At 57.4% G+C, this 15,717-nt stretch overlaps 1 protein-coding gene across 3 annotated transcripts in view; it reads left to right on the top strand.

Annotated features, from left to right (window-relative positions):
• The first annotated feature begins 15,041 nt into the window (after positions 1-15,041).
• The window catches only part of MYOCD (myocardin), a 229,778-nt gene continuing 229,102 nt past the window's right edge, over positions 15,042-15,717 (top strand). For all 3 annotated transcript variants that reach the window (XM_056506176.1, XM_056506175.1, XM_056506171.1), the window contains exon 1: positions 15,042-15,124. The gene's annotated coding sequence lies outside the window, so the exon portion shown is untranslated. The remainder of the gene's footprint in view (positions 15,125-15,717) is intronic.

Here is a 15,717-nt window from a genome sequence, read left to right as displayed (position 1 = left end):
TTCAGGGGATGCTGCTCCGGCCGCCTGTGTCCGGCCACTGCCCGCGATCTGTGTCCAGCCGGTTCTGTGTCCAGCCGGTTCTGTGTCCAGTCACTGCCGGCGATCTGTGTCCAGCCGGTTCTGTGTCCAGCCGGTTCTGTGTCCGGTCACTGTCGGGGATCTGTGTCCAGCCGGTTCTGTGTCCGGTCACTGTCGGGGATCTGTGTCCAGCCGATTCTGTGTCTGGTCACTGCCATGGTTCTGTGTCCGGCCGGTTCTGTGTCCGGCCGGTTCTGTGTCCGGCCAGTTCTGTGTCCAGCCGGTTCTGTGTCCAGCCGGTTCTGTGTCCAGTCGGTTCTGTGTCCGGTCCAGCCGGTTCTGTGTCCAGCCGGTTCTGTGTCCGGCCGGTTCTGTGTCCGGTCCAGCCGGTTCCGTGTCCAGCCGGTTCTGTGTCCAGTCCAGCCGGTTCTGTGTCCGGCCGGTTCTGTGTCCGGTCCAGCCGGTTCTGTGTCCGGCCGGTTCTGTGTCCGGCCTCTCCCGGGATGCCGCCCGTCCCTGCCGGTGCCGGGCACTGGCGCTGCTGGACACGGATCTCCGGCTCCACTGACCGCCGGCCCCGCCGGACCCCGCACGCCATTCCCCCATCAGAGCCGGTTTCCTCATTGGCTCCAGCCCGGGTGTCTCACGGCAGTCATGGGTGACTCGTCCCTTAAAGCCATTTATTTATTCCTGACACAGTGACACACAGGCCAAGCTGGTGCCTGCCCCAAACGGGAACCCCTGGGGTTTTATCCCCTCACAGTTTCCTCACTCACAACTCTGGCTCTTCCTCCCAACCACTTCTTGAGGAAGCCTGTCCCAGTGTTTGACCTCCGTCTCTCAAAGAAAATGCATCCTAATGTCAGTAGGACATTTCAATTTACAAGAGAGATTTAATTGGACACAGTGTTTTCAAGCATGGCTTTGAAGCTCTAATGTGTTTCTGCTTTTCAAGTGTCAGAGTTGCTGTAGCATGAGTAGGAATGTGTAAAACTGGAGGAGTTTTTTAGAATCCAGCAGTGGTTATGAGTGTACAGGTTGCATTCTTGTTTAACCCTCAGAGGAGGGCAGCTGTCCTGCTTGCTTGGCTGAAGAGGGGAGCAAGAAGCAGCAGCAGGATCCTGGAAAGCAGAGAGTCCAGAAAAGCCTTTTGGGGGTAAATTGGAGCAGTGGCTGTGGAAGTGGGCAGGGAAGAAATATTCCCTTGGTTTGTGAAGAAGCTCTTAAGCTGGCAGTACATGGATGTTGTTTCATGGCCCTCTCTCTTTGGGTGATAATTGTGTTTAACTTTGCAGGTTCACCCAAGGAAGGGGAAGTTCCTTGCAGCCAAAGCCCAGGAGCTGGGCCTGCCAGTGTGAGTATGAGAGCCCGGCTGGGGCAGGGGGCAGCAGGGGCAGCACGTGGCTCTTGGGAAGCTAAATATTTCTGTGGTCTTGTTCTCAGGGGAACTCCAGCCATCCTTCCCATCATTGCAGCTCACAGAGCCAAGCTGGGGCAGGGCAGGCACGCTCTCAGCTGTGCAGCCACCTCTCCTGGGCTGCTGGAGCAGGCTGGACACAAAGCCTCTGCTCCCCAAACCCCTGTGCTTCCCCAGGCTCCCCATTCCCTGTGCTCCTCTCCCACAGGAGCCAGCTCAGGGCCTGTGCACAAACACCCAGCTGCAGCTCTGTTTATTTCTGAGCTCTCCAACCTCTGTGTGAGCTCTGGGCTTTTTGTTTGCTTCAAAAAGAGCCACTCGATGTTACTGTAACCAGAGTACCCCAACATAAACAACCCTGACCATCAATATCCCTGTCTCCCTGAGTTCCAAAGGAAAACCTTATCTTTCACAGTGCTTTGCTTTCCAAACACTGTCTCCCTTTATTCTTAGTGCCAATGTTCTTCCCTTTCTTTTCCAGTGGTGCTTTCAGTCAAACCTCTCTAAACCCCAGATCTTGCCATGGTGATTACAGCTGTTCTGTCAGTCTTCAGACCTGTAATTTATTTACCATTCTCCTGACTCCCATCCCTTCACAGCAGCTTAAATTAGCATGGTTCTCCTCACTTTCTGAATGAAATGAAAGGTTTGTTCCTTTGCGTGGCAAACTCTTTGTTCACACACATTTCACACATGACAGTGCTGCAGCCTCACCCATGGCATTTGACTCTGCTCCCCATGTGAGAAAGGAAACATTTGTGTAGATATTAAACTCTGCCTCACCTCGAGCCCTGGGGGCAGTTTTGGACACCACAACATAAGAAAGAGCTAAAGTTCTTAGTGAGGGTCAGAAGGAAGGACACAAAGCTGGTGAAGAGCCTTGAGGGGCCACAGGAGGACTGTCCAGGCTCCCCAGGGAATGGGCACATTTCCACGGCTGCCAGAGCTCCAGGATGCACAGGGTGGGATTGCTGGGGTGTCTGTGCAGGGCCAGGAGCTGGACTCGGTGATCCTTACTGTGATTCTGTGATTTTTTAATTGCTCCCAAATAAAAGTTTCCAAAGGCCAGTTCTCTCTGTTCATTCCTGCCCCACTGCTGCATTGATCCCTCCCCCTGGCATTGCTTTTCTGGTCAGGTGAATGAAGAAGGATGAAAATCCTTTTTTTTTTTTTTTTTTTTTTTTTCCTTTTTGGTGCTTAATGCATTTTTAAATACTTTTGGAAGCGCACGAGTTTTCTTAGGGCTCTGACCAGCTGGCATGGGTGTTCCAGCCAATGTTTCTTTAGTGGGTGAAGTAACTAAGAAGGTGTGTGGTATTTTTCATCAAGTGAACCCTGGCAATTCTGTCCAACCTTGCTTGCACACAAGCAGGTGAGCTGTCACTTCTGCAGAGTGACAGAACTGCCTGCAAAGCCTCATCAGTCTTACAAAGATTTCACTGTAAGTGCAAAAAACCCCTGAACCTGATCAGAGGCTCACAACAGCAACAATGAAGTTTTTTTACTTTACTGTGTGGGCTGCAGGGTGCTCTGGCATCTCACAAAGGGGCAGCAATTTCAAAGACTGGGACACTGAGGAGGAAATGCCTTTTGTTTCACAGTTTTGGTCCTGCTTTGGATGAGAGGTGTCCCATGCTAGCAGATGGCTGGGTGGATGAGGAGGGACATCCCAGAGTTCAGTCCCTGCAGTTCCTGCAGAGGCAATGGCTGAGGGTGGCTGTGTCCTGTTCTGCAGCTGTGTGACAGTGCCACCAGCAGGGCCCTGGGGGGCTCCAGCACAGGGAGGGCAGGGAGCTGCTGGAGCCACTCCAGAGGAGGCCACCAAGGTGATCAAAGGGATGGAGCACCTCTGGTGTGGCAAAAGGCTGAGACAACTGGGATTGTTCAGCCTGAGAAGAGAAGCTTCGGGGTGACTTAATTGTGGCCTTTCAATACCTGAAGGGACCCTACAAGAGAGAAGGACAGAGGTGATTTACAAGGGCCTGAAGGGACAGGACAAGGGAGAATGACTTCAAAGACAGTAGGTTAGATTGGATGTTGGGAAGAAATTCTTCCCAAGGCCCTGGCACAAGGTGCCAGAGAAGCTGTAGCTGCCCCTGGATCCCTTGAAGTGTCCCAGGCCAGGTTGGACACTGGGGCTTGGAGCACCTGGGACAGTGGGAGGTGTCCCTGCCCATGAGATGAACTTTAAGGTCCCTCCCAACCCAGCCCTTCTGGTTTCTATAACACTGCTCCAGGAGCACACACATCTCCTGGAGCTGGTCTCCTGACCCTTTGATATGAAATGCTGAATTACAGTCTGATTCCCCCCAAAGCCTGATTCCCCTTGCAGTGTGCAGAGATCACACACAATAACCACCTCTAACCTGCAGAGTCCTCATGAGCCCAGCTCTGCCTCGGGGCTGCAGGAAACACCCCCTGTCCTGCCCAGTAATGCTGCAATAACACAGTAATGCAGAGTTTGGGTTACTAACCCAGCTGCAGTGATAGCATCAGCCATGCCACAAGAGAGATTTAAAAGTAATATCCCAACAAGCCCCACCGACAGAGAGGGAGGATCCTTATCTTCGGGATTTTCCCAAGGTGATCCTTTGTTTGCTGTGTATTCCACTGATTATCATCATCCCCTGGAGCCTGGGGTTTATTAGAAGAGCAGGTTTACACAGAGATTAAAGACAGCACAGGACAATATGAAGAGTTTGGTGTGCCAGTGGCTCATAAAGATAACCAGTCTGGTCAAGATAAGAAGCAAAATTATTGGAAAGTAGATCTTGAGGGCAAAGCAATAACCACAAGATGCTGGTCCCAGGCATAGAGAATCCCCCAAAGATAGCAGGGATCAGGAGAGGACACTCTGAGGGACAGGTCTGGGAGCCTGCCAGAGGCTGCTCATGGCTTCCCAGGGATGGGACATCACCCTGAGCCAGGAGGGCACACTGCCTCCATACACAGCTGGAGCAGCTGCAGAGCGTGGGCAGCTCACAGCCTCTCCCTGAAGCTGCCCCAAGGCCTGACCCACCACTGGACAGGACCCTGCCACTGAGGAGTGAAAGTGATGGTCAGCATCACCTCAACTCTGCAAGGGCTTCCCTGCATGACCTACAGCATGACCTTGGGGCATGGATACCCAGGAGGCTGTCCCACACTCCTTTCCCACTGGCCTTTGGGCCAGACCTGCTCCTGGCCACCCTGGCAGCCCCTCAGAGGCAACTCCAGCTCATGGAAACTGCACAAAATGGAATCCAGTGGCTGGAACATCGTGCCCACCACAAAAGCATGCAGGGATGACCTGGAACTTGTGTGAGTGTCCCTAAGCCTTTCCTTGGAGTGAGCTGTGTGTGCACCAATTTTATATAGCCCCCAGAAAGCCATGATATTGTTCAATTATCCCTAAAGCTTCTCCTCTACCATGCCTTGACATGGAAATGCATGTGAGCAAAGGGTCCTGGGTGAGCCTTGAGAATTCCCAGATTCCCTTGGGAGTAACCAGTGACAAAATCCCCAAGTCCCCAAGGGTTGTGGTGACCCTGCACAAGGGACTGTGTGGCACAGCAGGAGGGTCTCACAGAGGGTCCCCTTTTGAACTTACAGCTCCAAAAGCTCCAAGGATTCACATTAAATCCTGCTGAGTTTGGCTCTGCACTGCCCCAGGGGGGGATTTATCCTGCAAGCCTGTGGTTCCTGAGGGATAACTGCAGTTACCAATGGCATGGAGTAATGGGGGACAGACAGGGAATCCAGGAGGAGAAAGCAATTTGACAATGCTTCTTTTGCCATAAAGGCTTTGAATGGAAATTGTGGGGAGGATTACCTTAAGAGGTGAGCTTTCAGGTGGTTCATCCCTCAGATTAGTGGTATTTTGCTGAAAAGGTCTTGTTTCTCAACAATAATGACAGTACTTGGCAGAGGAGTGGGAAAATGCTCAAAAAGTGGCACAGGGCATGACAGGCACTGCCTTAGCCAGAAAAAAAACCTTCAAAAAAAGCCCCAAAAATAAATATGCAAAGACATAGGCAACTAAATGAGAAAGAGAAAAATTCATTAGGCCTCAGAAATACTTGAATTTAGAATGACTTCAGGGAGCCAACAGCAAGGTGTAATCCAGGAGCTTCATTAAAGAAGAGTTTACTTTTCTTATCTGCAATCTGTCCCAGCCCCCTGGTCCTGTGTCTGCCAGAGGAGCAGATGTATGGATTAGCCTGGTCCCTGAGAGCCCAGTCTCCCTCTCCCAGTCCAGGGGTATTTCTTTCTGCTCTTTCAATAAAAGAAAGGCAAACACCCCACACCCAGCTGCAGTGGCTTGTGATTATTGTCAATATTGCCTGTCAAAGAATAAATTAAATCAACCCCTGTTTGTTCGAGGAGGAACAGAATCCTTCTCCCTGTGATTTGCTCTCTGCCCCCTGCCCACGGTTCACAAAAACCCAGAGGTGTCACCAGCTGAAAGCCCCTGGTTTGGGTGAGTTCGGTGGTACCCGCTGCCCCCTTGCCCTGTGGGTATGAACTGGAGGAAGGAGGTGCCTCCATCCCCTCCTGGCCCCCGGCCCTGCGGGGGCACCCCGGGCACGGCCGGGCCAGCACTGGGCACAGCGGCGGGGGCAGCTCCAGGGCCGGGTGCTCGCCTCGCTGCCCGGGGGGGTCCCGGGCCCCCCGCGGGACCTTTGGCTCGGTTCGGTTCGGTTCGGTTCGGTTTGGCTCGGTTCGGTTCGGCTCGGTTCGGCTCGGTTCGGTTCGGTTCGGTTCGGTTCGGTTCGGTTCGGCCCAGCGGATCGTGCGTGCCCGGCCCGGCAGCTCTCACCGCCCCGGGCACCGCGGGGACGGGAGCGACGGGCCCAGCTCCGGGCTGGGCTGGAGGGGCCGGGTGGTGCGGGGATGTGCTGCCCGGGCACGGCTCCGCTCCGGCCCGCAGCCCATTTCTACAGCCCATAACCACAGCTCATAACCACATCCCATTCCCATATCCCATTCCCCATCCCATTCCCCCATCCCATTCCCACATCCCATTCCCCCATCCCATTCCCTCATCCCATTCCCCCAGCCCATTCCCATATCACATCCCCCAGCCCATTCCCCCATCCCATTCCCGCATTCCCCCATCCCATTCCTCCATCCCATTCCCCCATCCCACTCCCATATCCCATTCCCCCATCCCTTTCCCCATCCCATTCCCTCATCCCATTCCCCCATCCCATTTCCCCATCCCGTTCGCCCATCCCATTCCCCCATCCCATTCCCGTATCCCATTTCCCCATCCCGTTCCCAATCCCATTCCCCCATCCCATTCCCCATCCCATTGCCCCATCCCATTCCCCCATCCCATTTCCCCATCCCGTTCCCAATCCCATTCCCCCATCCCATTCCCTCATCCCATTCCCCCATCCCATTCCCCCATCCCATTCCCCCATCCCATTTCCCCATCCCGTTCGCCCATCCCATTCCCCCATCCCATTCCCGTATCCCATTTCCCCATCCCGTTCCCAATCCCATTCCCCCATCCCATTCCCCATCCCATTTCCCTATCCCATTCCCCCATCCCATTCCCCCATCCCATTCCCCCATCCCATTCCCCCATCCCATTCCCCCAGCCCATTCCCCCATCCCATTCCCCATCCCATTTCCCCATCCCGTTCCCGCACCCGGCGCTGCAGGGCCCTGGCCCGGCCCTAGATGGCACCGCGACTCCGCCGCCGCCGCGTCCCGCCGGGACCGGGCAGGGGGGCGAGAACGGGGCAGCCCTGGCGGGTCCCCGCAGCCGCCCGAGCCCCTCCGCCTCCCCCAGCCACCTCCCGATGTCCCGCTGCCCCCCGGCTGCCCCCAGGCTGCCCCACCGCCACTTCCCGAGCTGTCCTGCTGTCCCTGCCCTGCTCTGTGACCGCGGCTGTCCTGCTCTGTGTCCCTGGCTGTCCCTGCTCTGTGCCCTCGGCTGTGTCTGCTCTGTGTCCCTGGCTGTCCCTCCTCTGTGCCCCCCGGCTGTCCCTGCTCTGTGCTCCCTGCTGTCCCTGCCCTGTGCCCCCCGGCTGTCCCTGCCCTGTGCCCCCGGCTGTCCCTGCCCTGTACCCCCTGGCTGTCCCTGCCCTGTGCCCCCGGCTATCCCTGCCCTGTGTCCCTGGCTGTCCCTGCCCTGTGCCCCCGGCTGTCCCTGCTCTGTGCCCCCCGGCTGTCCCTGCCCTGTGCCCCCGGCTGTCCCTGCCCTGTACCCCCTGGCTGTCCCTGCCCTGTGCCCCCGGCTATCCCTGCCCTGTGTCCCTGGCTATCCCTGCCCTGTGTCCCTGGCTGTCCCTGCCCTGTGCCCCCCGGCTGTCCCTGCTCTGCCCTGTGCCCCCGGCTGTCCCTGCCCTGTACCCCCTGGCTGTCCCTTCTCTGCCCATCTCCTTCGTGCTCCACTCCTTGTCCAGCACTTGCTGCTGCTTCAGGCTCTGCCCTATCCGGAGAACCTGGACACTCTCTCCATCCCACAGCACATCACTCCCAGCCCCTGGCTGCCTGTCACCTGTCCTCGGTGCCGCCTTTAACATCCCCAGGGTGAATCCTGTGTCAGGGCCGGGCTCCCAGGACCCCTGCCCGGGGAGCAGAGGCAGCTCCTGCAGCAGCACAGGCAGGGCCTCTGCCCCACGAGGTGTCCTGTCCCCCTCCCGTGCAGCTGTAACCCTGCAGTGCAGCAGTCTGGGACATGGCACCCTGCCCCTCTGAGGATGGCACCTTGCCCGTGGGCCAGACACGGCTTGGACAGCCCAGGACCTCAAACTGCTGCTGGGTTTTCACCTGCTCACCCATCCCAGGACTTGTGTCACAGGGCATTGAGGCTGGTGCTTGATGTGAGCACCTCCTGGCAATTAAAGAAGGCCATGGAACATTCATGGACTGTATCTCCCCGTTCCTCCCCAGGACAGTGATCCCCAAGGAGGAGCAGGGGGCTTTCCTCCACTCTAAGTTCCAGCCCTCTTCCCATCCTGCTCCTTGCATGGTGTGTGTGCCTCAAGAGCAGATCCTTTCAGGACCTCTCTGCTGTTAAATGGATGACCCACTCTATCACCTCCTCCAGCAACCAGAGCTCAGGATTTATGCTGGGGTTTCTCCAGCAGCTGAGATGGGCCTGGAGAGTGGTGCAGGGAGAACAGGACAGCCCAGAGCTGCTCTGTCCTGGCAGAACCTGCCCCTCTTGGTCCCAGGTGGGCTCAGTGGGGCCAGAGATGCTGGGATCCCATCTCTGCTCAGAGTGGTCCCTAGGTACAAAGCTGCTTCCCCTCACTCCCAGTCATCCCATGAAACAAACTGGAGAGAGCACACAGTTCAGTGGGTGGCTGACAGTTCCCCCTTGACACGGAGCTCGTTTCACTCCATCCCCCTCCTCATTATTTATGGTCCTTCAGTTCAGTGTGGCTTTGCCCTGATGGACGGTGTTTGCACATGTTCCTTTTATCCAGAACATGGGGCTTTGCAGCCACTTCTCTATTTACTGTAATTTTTAGCTCAGACACAACCAGAACTCCCACCCTGTCTGGGCGTCTCAGTGCAGAAAACAAGACTAAACTATTTTGGGATGTTTTTCCCTTTTCCTCATACTTGGGTGCTTTCCCATGTGGCTAAGTCTTTAGAGCCTTGGGGAGGGTGAACCTGTTTCACACACCCCTGAGAGATGCCTCTGACCCCTGCACACACTTTAACCCCCTCCTCTGACCACAGGCACCTCCCACACAGGACAGCTTCATGCTCCACTTGGTTTTCTGAGCTAGGAAATGCACCCAGGGTCAGGGATGAGCTGAGAGCACAGATGGGAATGAACCTCCCAGGCTCCATGCTCACCCTCCTCCTTGTCACCTTGTCCGGTCACACCTCCTCAGGGTGCCCAGAATGCTGTCTCAAGACAAGGAGGGGACATGGGTTTGGCCCTGTTTGTCTGGCAAACGTGGCAAAGAGCCTGGAAAATGCCCCTTTGCCTCCATCACTCCCGTTTTACTCCCACTGGGTGGCAGTCGCTGGGGAAGGGCTGGCGATGTGCAAAGCTTCCCCCCTCCTGCCTCTGTCACAGCCAAGGGTCTCTCCATTGAAGTTTACTTTAAGGTCTAATAAAATTTCCAAACTGGAAAAATCTTTATGCGGAGGTTTGCTTTGTTTAAAGGAAGAGGACCATAAAGATAAAGCCCTGCCTGCCCGCCGCTCCCCTCCCGCTGCCCGGCGAGGGGCCGCGGCTCAGCCCTTCCCTCCAACCCGCCCGGCCGGAGGAAGAGCTTGTTTTCCTAACGAGAAGTTTGAAGATTAAAAGGGGAAAAAATCAGCCATTTGGAATCCTCTACTGACGCTGCAAATACCCTCGTTAATAGATATGTCTCGTTTTGTTACCTCATTTTAATTAATCACTAAACAAAGACAGCTGCCAAATTTCGGCTCTGGCTTTGAGCCTACAACTGACTTGGAGCCCTTGAAAAATAGACTATTTATGGTGCCTGGGCTTAAAGCTTAAATTTCTTGTATAAACTTTACCCTTCCTAAGAATAGCGTGGGGAGGGCATTGCTGGCCCCATACACGGTGCCCATGCCCCCATCCCCAGCCTGGTGTGGGCAGCAGTGGGGCCAGGAGGGACTGGGGTCCCTCGGGCTGCTGACAGCCCCATCTTGCAGCACAGAAGCAGCTGCACCAGTTCCAGGGTGTCTCTCAACAAGTGCTGTCCCAGCCCTGTTGTCCCCACACAGGCAGGTGCCACCACAAAGGGAGGTGCCCAATTCCCTCTGCCAAGTGAGAGCTATCCACAGGGTGCAGCATCCTGGTGCAGGAGAGCACCCCTGCATCCCTAGGGTTGTCTGGGTGCCTAAGGGAAGTCCTGGTACCCCAGACATGCAGTGTGTGGGGTGAAGAAGTTATTTCATGTTTTAGGGAATGGCTGCTGCACCCACTCCTGCCACTGCCCCTGTGGGATGGGGCTCCTGCCTCTGCTTTGCACACACCCCAAATACCAGAGCCCTGGGATTTTGGCATTATGGTGGAGCTGTGCAGGCTGCCCACAGCAGAGACATGAGGCTTCTGTGGCAGCTTGGGGCTTCACAGGCTCTGGAAGGGCATTTTTGTTCCTTTATGTATTTTTGTTTCTGTTTGGAGTATTCGGGGGAAAAGCTTCAGCTTGTCCTTCCCCATCCCTTCAGATCACAGGCAGGGAAGGAGCTTTCCTGGAGGGCTTGGGCTTGACATTGCAGGAGGAGCAGCCCCAACACAGACTTTATGCTGCCAGGTGATGCTCAGGCTGCAGCAGGGGCTGTGGTCCTTGGGTGCTGTGTGCCCTGGTGTGCTGCTCTCAAGGCTGAGCCCACTGGTCCTGAGTGAGAGCCTGCACAGCCCACACCCACACCCCAGCATTCAGTGCAGACCAACCCAGCACCTCCGGTGGTGTTGCATATTCAGTGTGACCCTGAGAGCTCCCTCCTTGCACAGGAAGGGCTGAAATACCTCTGTGGGACCCCAGCTCAGCACTGTCCTGGCCACGTCACACACAGACATCACCCTGGTGAGCTGGTGGCTTTGGGCACTGCCACAGCTCCAGCAGACCCTGTGCTTGTCACTGGGGTCACACCATGGCCCTTGGTGGGATCCTGAGCCTGGAGAGATCCTGGCTGCTGGGCTGGGCTGAGGTGATCAGTGAGGATGTGCTGAGATGATCAATAAACCAGGGGCCTGCAGCGAGCACCTGCCTGGGCTCAGGGCACAGAAGCAGGCTGCCTGCTGGGCACAGGACATCTGGCCCTTCCAGTACCTCTGGAGCAGCAGAGATATAAAGGGATGTGAGGAAATATCACCTTTCACGGCTGCTGAGCACATCCCTGAGCCGGGCAGGAGCTCCCGAGGGTGGGGCTCCCCCAGAGCTGTGCTGGTGCTGAGCGAGCTGGGGCTGAGCCCCACGGCCCTGGGGCTGTCCTGCTGTCCGGTGTAAGTCCCATGTCCAATGTCTGTCCCACTGTCCAGTATCTGTGCCATTGTCCAGTGTCTGTCCCACTGCCTGGTGTCCATGCCACGGTCCAGTGCCCATCCCACTGCCCAGTGCCCATCCCACTGCCTGGTGTCCATCCCTCTGCCCAGTGTCCATCCCACTCCCCAATGTCCATCCCACTGCCCAGTGTCCGTCCCTCTGCCTGATGTCCATCCCACTGCCCGCTCTCCATCCCTCTGCCTGGTCTGTCCCACGGGCCCGGCATTTTCCCTGTGCCCAGTGTCTGTCCCACTCCCCGGTGTCTGTCTCTCCGCTCCCCAGTGTCCATCCCGCTCCCCGGTGTCCATCCCGCTGCCCGGTGTCCATCCCGCTGCCCGGTGTCCATCTCGCTCCCCAGTGTCCATCCCGCTGCTCGGTGTCCATCTCGCTCCCCAGTGTCCATCTCGCTCCCCAGTGTCCATCCCGCTGCCCGGTGTCCATCCCGCTCCCCAGTGTCCATCTCGCTCCCCAGTGTCCATCCCGCTGCCCGGTGTCCATCCCGCTGCCCAGTGTCCATCCCGCTCCCCAGTGTCCGTCCCGCCCCGCTCGGGGATGCTGCATTCCCGGGCTCCGCACGGCTGCCGCTGCCCTGCCCCTGCTGCCCCGGAGCGGGAGCAGAGCCAGGCTGCAGGACGAGCTCCTCCAGCTGCAGCCGGGATCCCGCAGCTCATATTTCACCCCGCCAGCAGGTCTCCCACTCGGGTGACACCAAACGCGTGTCACACGCGCTGGAGGCACGGGCTGACGGCCCCCGCCCGCCCACACAGCCTCAGCCGGGATCCTGCAGCCGGCTCCTGCCTCGATGGCTAAAATAAACTGTCTGGTGCACAGCCGGCACAGCGCTGCTCGGCGCTGCAGGACGGAAACCCAGCCGCGCACACGCCGTGCCGAAAGCCGTGTCAGCACCTGCTCGGATCCGGGGCGCTGCCCCATCCGAACCCCGCATCCTGCTTCTCCTCATCAACACCCCGGACAGCCCCGGTGTCCCCATCCCGAGCGGCACAGTGACACAGGCACTGGCACCCTGCCGGCTCCCCCGGAGCACTGCAGCACCCGCGGGCAGCGAGCGACCCCGTGTACATGTACCCCGTGTACATGTACCCCGTGTGACCCCGTGTGACCCCGTGTGACCCCGTGTTCCAGCCGTGGCTGCTCAGTGGCATTGCCAGGGGCAGCCCAGTCTGTGCCTGCCACCCCGTGCCACCCACTGGTGGCCCTAAGCCATCCCCACACTCGTCCTGGGCTGCACAGCCTGGAGGGCAGAGCTGACCCCTGTGCTGACCCCTGCTCACAGTTTTGGTGGGATAAACTGGCCAGGACTGGCAGGGAGAGATGCCCCTCTGGCCTGTGGTGCTGCCCTGCTGTCAGCACGCAGGGCTTGCTCTGGAAGCTGCCCCTGAGCCCACCCTGCAGAGCTCCCTCTCCTCAGCCTGGCCTGGCTGCCAGCTCTCTGATGCTGCTGCAGGAAGGTCCTGCCCCACCAGAGCAAAAATGGCAAAACTGTCTTGGAGATCTTCCTCTGCAAGGACCTTCTGGCAGAAACTCCAGTGTCCCCCGTGGGCTGGGGCACTGGAGGGTCAGCAGATGGATTGGAAGGAACCTGAGGGAACTGTGAGCTGTTCCACTGCTCACTGTGGATTTTTAACTCTGAGCTCTAAGGATGGCAGCCTAAATAACAACACAGTTGCTATATTGGTACAGAAACCTATTAATACAGAAACTCTCACCTCTCCACCCCAGAAATGTCACTGTTCCCCTTTTTGTGCCTGTCCTAAAACCCTCATGTTTCTAAAGGACATTTTGTATGGACTGTACTCTGCCCTGTGCAAACATGCCCTGAGCCGACCTCTCCTGGGCAGTGTCTGGATGTGACACTAAAGAACCTTCCACGGGACCATCGTGCCTGTCTCATTATTGCTGTGGGCCCTTTTGGGGCTCTGGCTCAGGTCTCTCCTAGACCAGGAGCTGCTTTGCCAAAAGGACTTCACTTACAAGCTGCTATGTAAACAAAGCTGGTGGGAGCTGGGGATTTATGGAAGAGCTGGGGAAGGGCTGGTGGAGATCCCCCAGCTCCCCGTGCCTGCTGCACAGAGCAAAGGGACGTGTTTGTTAGTGTGAACAGCAGGTTCGCCGGCGGGTGAGTTTACAGCGAGATGGATATAAATAAATAGAAGGAAAAGGACTTTCCCTGCCTGGGGAGTGGCATCCTGCCCGCCCAGGGAGGGCTGCCCTTGGCCTGGATGCTGGTCGGAAGAGGGATTTGCTTCCAGGGACCTCCCTGCTGGTGTCAAAAAAACCTGCAGGAGTTCTTTTTTTTTTTTTTCTTCTTTTTAGGAGGAGTGGGACAGGGTGAAAGCTGGGGAGAGAGAAGGGGCGTACCACCAGCACTGTCCACAACAGTGGCACTGGGGGCACAGATGGGTGCACATCATTCTGCTTGTTCTCAGTGAGGAGAAACCACTGGGGATGTGCTTTTATAGGGTTTTAAAGGCAGGTCATGCCATGCCTGCTTTGGTGGTCAGCCTGCTGTGACAGAGGGGACAGCACCACTGGGAATGCTGGGCAGAGCTCAATAAACCCTCCAGAGCTCAGGTACATGGGGAGAGACCATGTGGTCCCTGAGACCTCACTCAGGAGAGCAGGATGCAAGTGCCACCTCCCCCAGCCACCTGTGTGAGATCAATCCCTGTCACTGGCTGAGAGAGGCTGAGAGCAGAAGGCACCAGGGAGACCTTAAAGACCCTTGCAGTGCCTAAAGGGGCTCCAACAGAGCTGGAGAGGGACTTGGGACAAAGGCCTGGAGTGCCAGGACACAGGGAATGGCTTCCCACTGCCAGAGAACGATGGATGGGATATTGGGCAGGAATTGTTCCCTGGGAGGGTGGGCAGGCCCTGGCACAGGTGCCCAGAGCAGCTGTGGCTGCCCCTGGATCCCTGGCAGTGCCCAAGGCCAGGCTGGACATCGGGGTTTGGAGCAGCTGGGACAGTGGGAGATATCCCTGCCATGGCAGGGGTGGGATGGGATGGGCTTTAAGGTCCTTTCCAACACTTCCAAACTTTCTTATGATTCTCTGTGCCCCCTCCTTCAGCTCACCATAGCCAGTACTCCCAGTTTCACCCAAGCAGGGGCACTTTGCAGTGCCAAGGAGATCTGTTCCTGCTCACCCAGACTGGCCTCCCTGGGCTGAAAGAAATGCCCAGCACACACTGAGGCAACGAGCCTGGCAGAGACTGACCCATAACTCCCACCTTGGCTGGGATCCTGCCCCACTCCTCACTGCCAGGGCATGACACCCTCTGCTCCCTCTGACAGTGCTTAGACACTTTACTGGGGTGCAGAGAGACTGGGGGGGATGGGGTCGTGCTGCCCCCTCCCCGCGCAGCCCCAGGGCCGGGTGTGCCCGGGTGTGCAGCCCCAGCCCGGGGCTGTGCCAGGACAGGGACAGCAGAGCAGAGGCACTCGGGCAGCGCTCCCGGGAGGCCCCGTCCCCCGCCTCTGCTCCGCGGGCTGCAAGAAGTTAATTTATTTTTGGAAAAGCAGCTCGCAGAGTTTGTCTAATTCCACCCGCACCAGCTCCGTTCACTCTATTTTAAACCAGTTCTTACTGTGCTTCAAGTTTATAAAACACAATCAGTGCTCCCTGGTCACAGCAGCCCTAACCCGCGGAGCAGGCGAGCGGTGGCAGAGCAGCATCTCCTCCCGGACGCTGTGGCTCAGCCGAAAAGCACACAGGTAATTAATGAATGCTTCCTACTCGGAGTGTAATTAATGAATGCTTCCTACTCGGTGTGTAATTAATGAATGCTTCCTACTCGGTGTGTTCCGCGCTCTGGCCGGGCTGGTTGCGGTGACACACGGCACGGGGTGCGGTGACAGCGTTAGGGAGGCGAGCACAGCCGGGCACCGCCGCTGCCGCTCCTGGGTTTGGGGGATCTCGGGGGCAGCTGGCAGCTCGTGGGGCACAGAGAGATCTCTGAGGAGCGAGACACTTGTTCAGGAGCAGGACAGGGTGCATCAGGAGCCGGGCCTGCGGGGCTGGCAGGGAGAGGAGCTCAGGAGCAGCGGCAGGCTGTGCACAGGGAGGATGGTGCCGATGGGCCGCTGGCGTTCCTAAAGCCTCTCGCTGTGCTGCAGCCTTTCGGACGCTGCTCTGGTGGTTTGTCAGGTGCTCCCATCCCAGCTGACGTGGTGGGTCCCCCCAGCAGCCCAGCTGTGCGGTGACACCCTGTTTTTACTCCTCGTGCTTTGCCATGAGCGTGTCACGGCTGCATTAGCTGTGGAGGGTCATTCTGCTTGTACCAAACGCCCAGGGTTTATGCAGCCTC

This window comes from Oenanthe melanoleuca, chromosome 18 (genome assembly GCF_029582105.1).
Source record: "Oenanthe melanoleuca isolate GR-GAL-2019-014 chromosome 18, OMel1.0, whole genome shotgun sequence".
Lineage (NCBI taxonomy): Eukaryota > Metazoa > Chordata > Aves > Passeriformes > Muscicapidae > Oenanthe > Oenanthe melanoleuca.
Note: the sequence above shows the minus strand (reverse complement) of the source record. Positions and strands in the feature narration are given on the sequence as shown.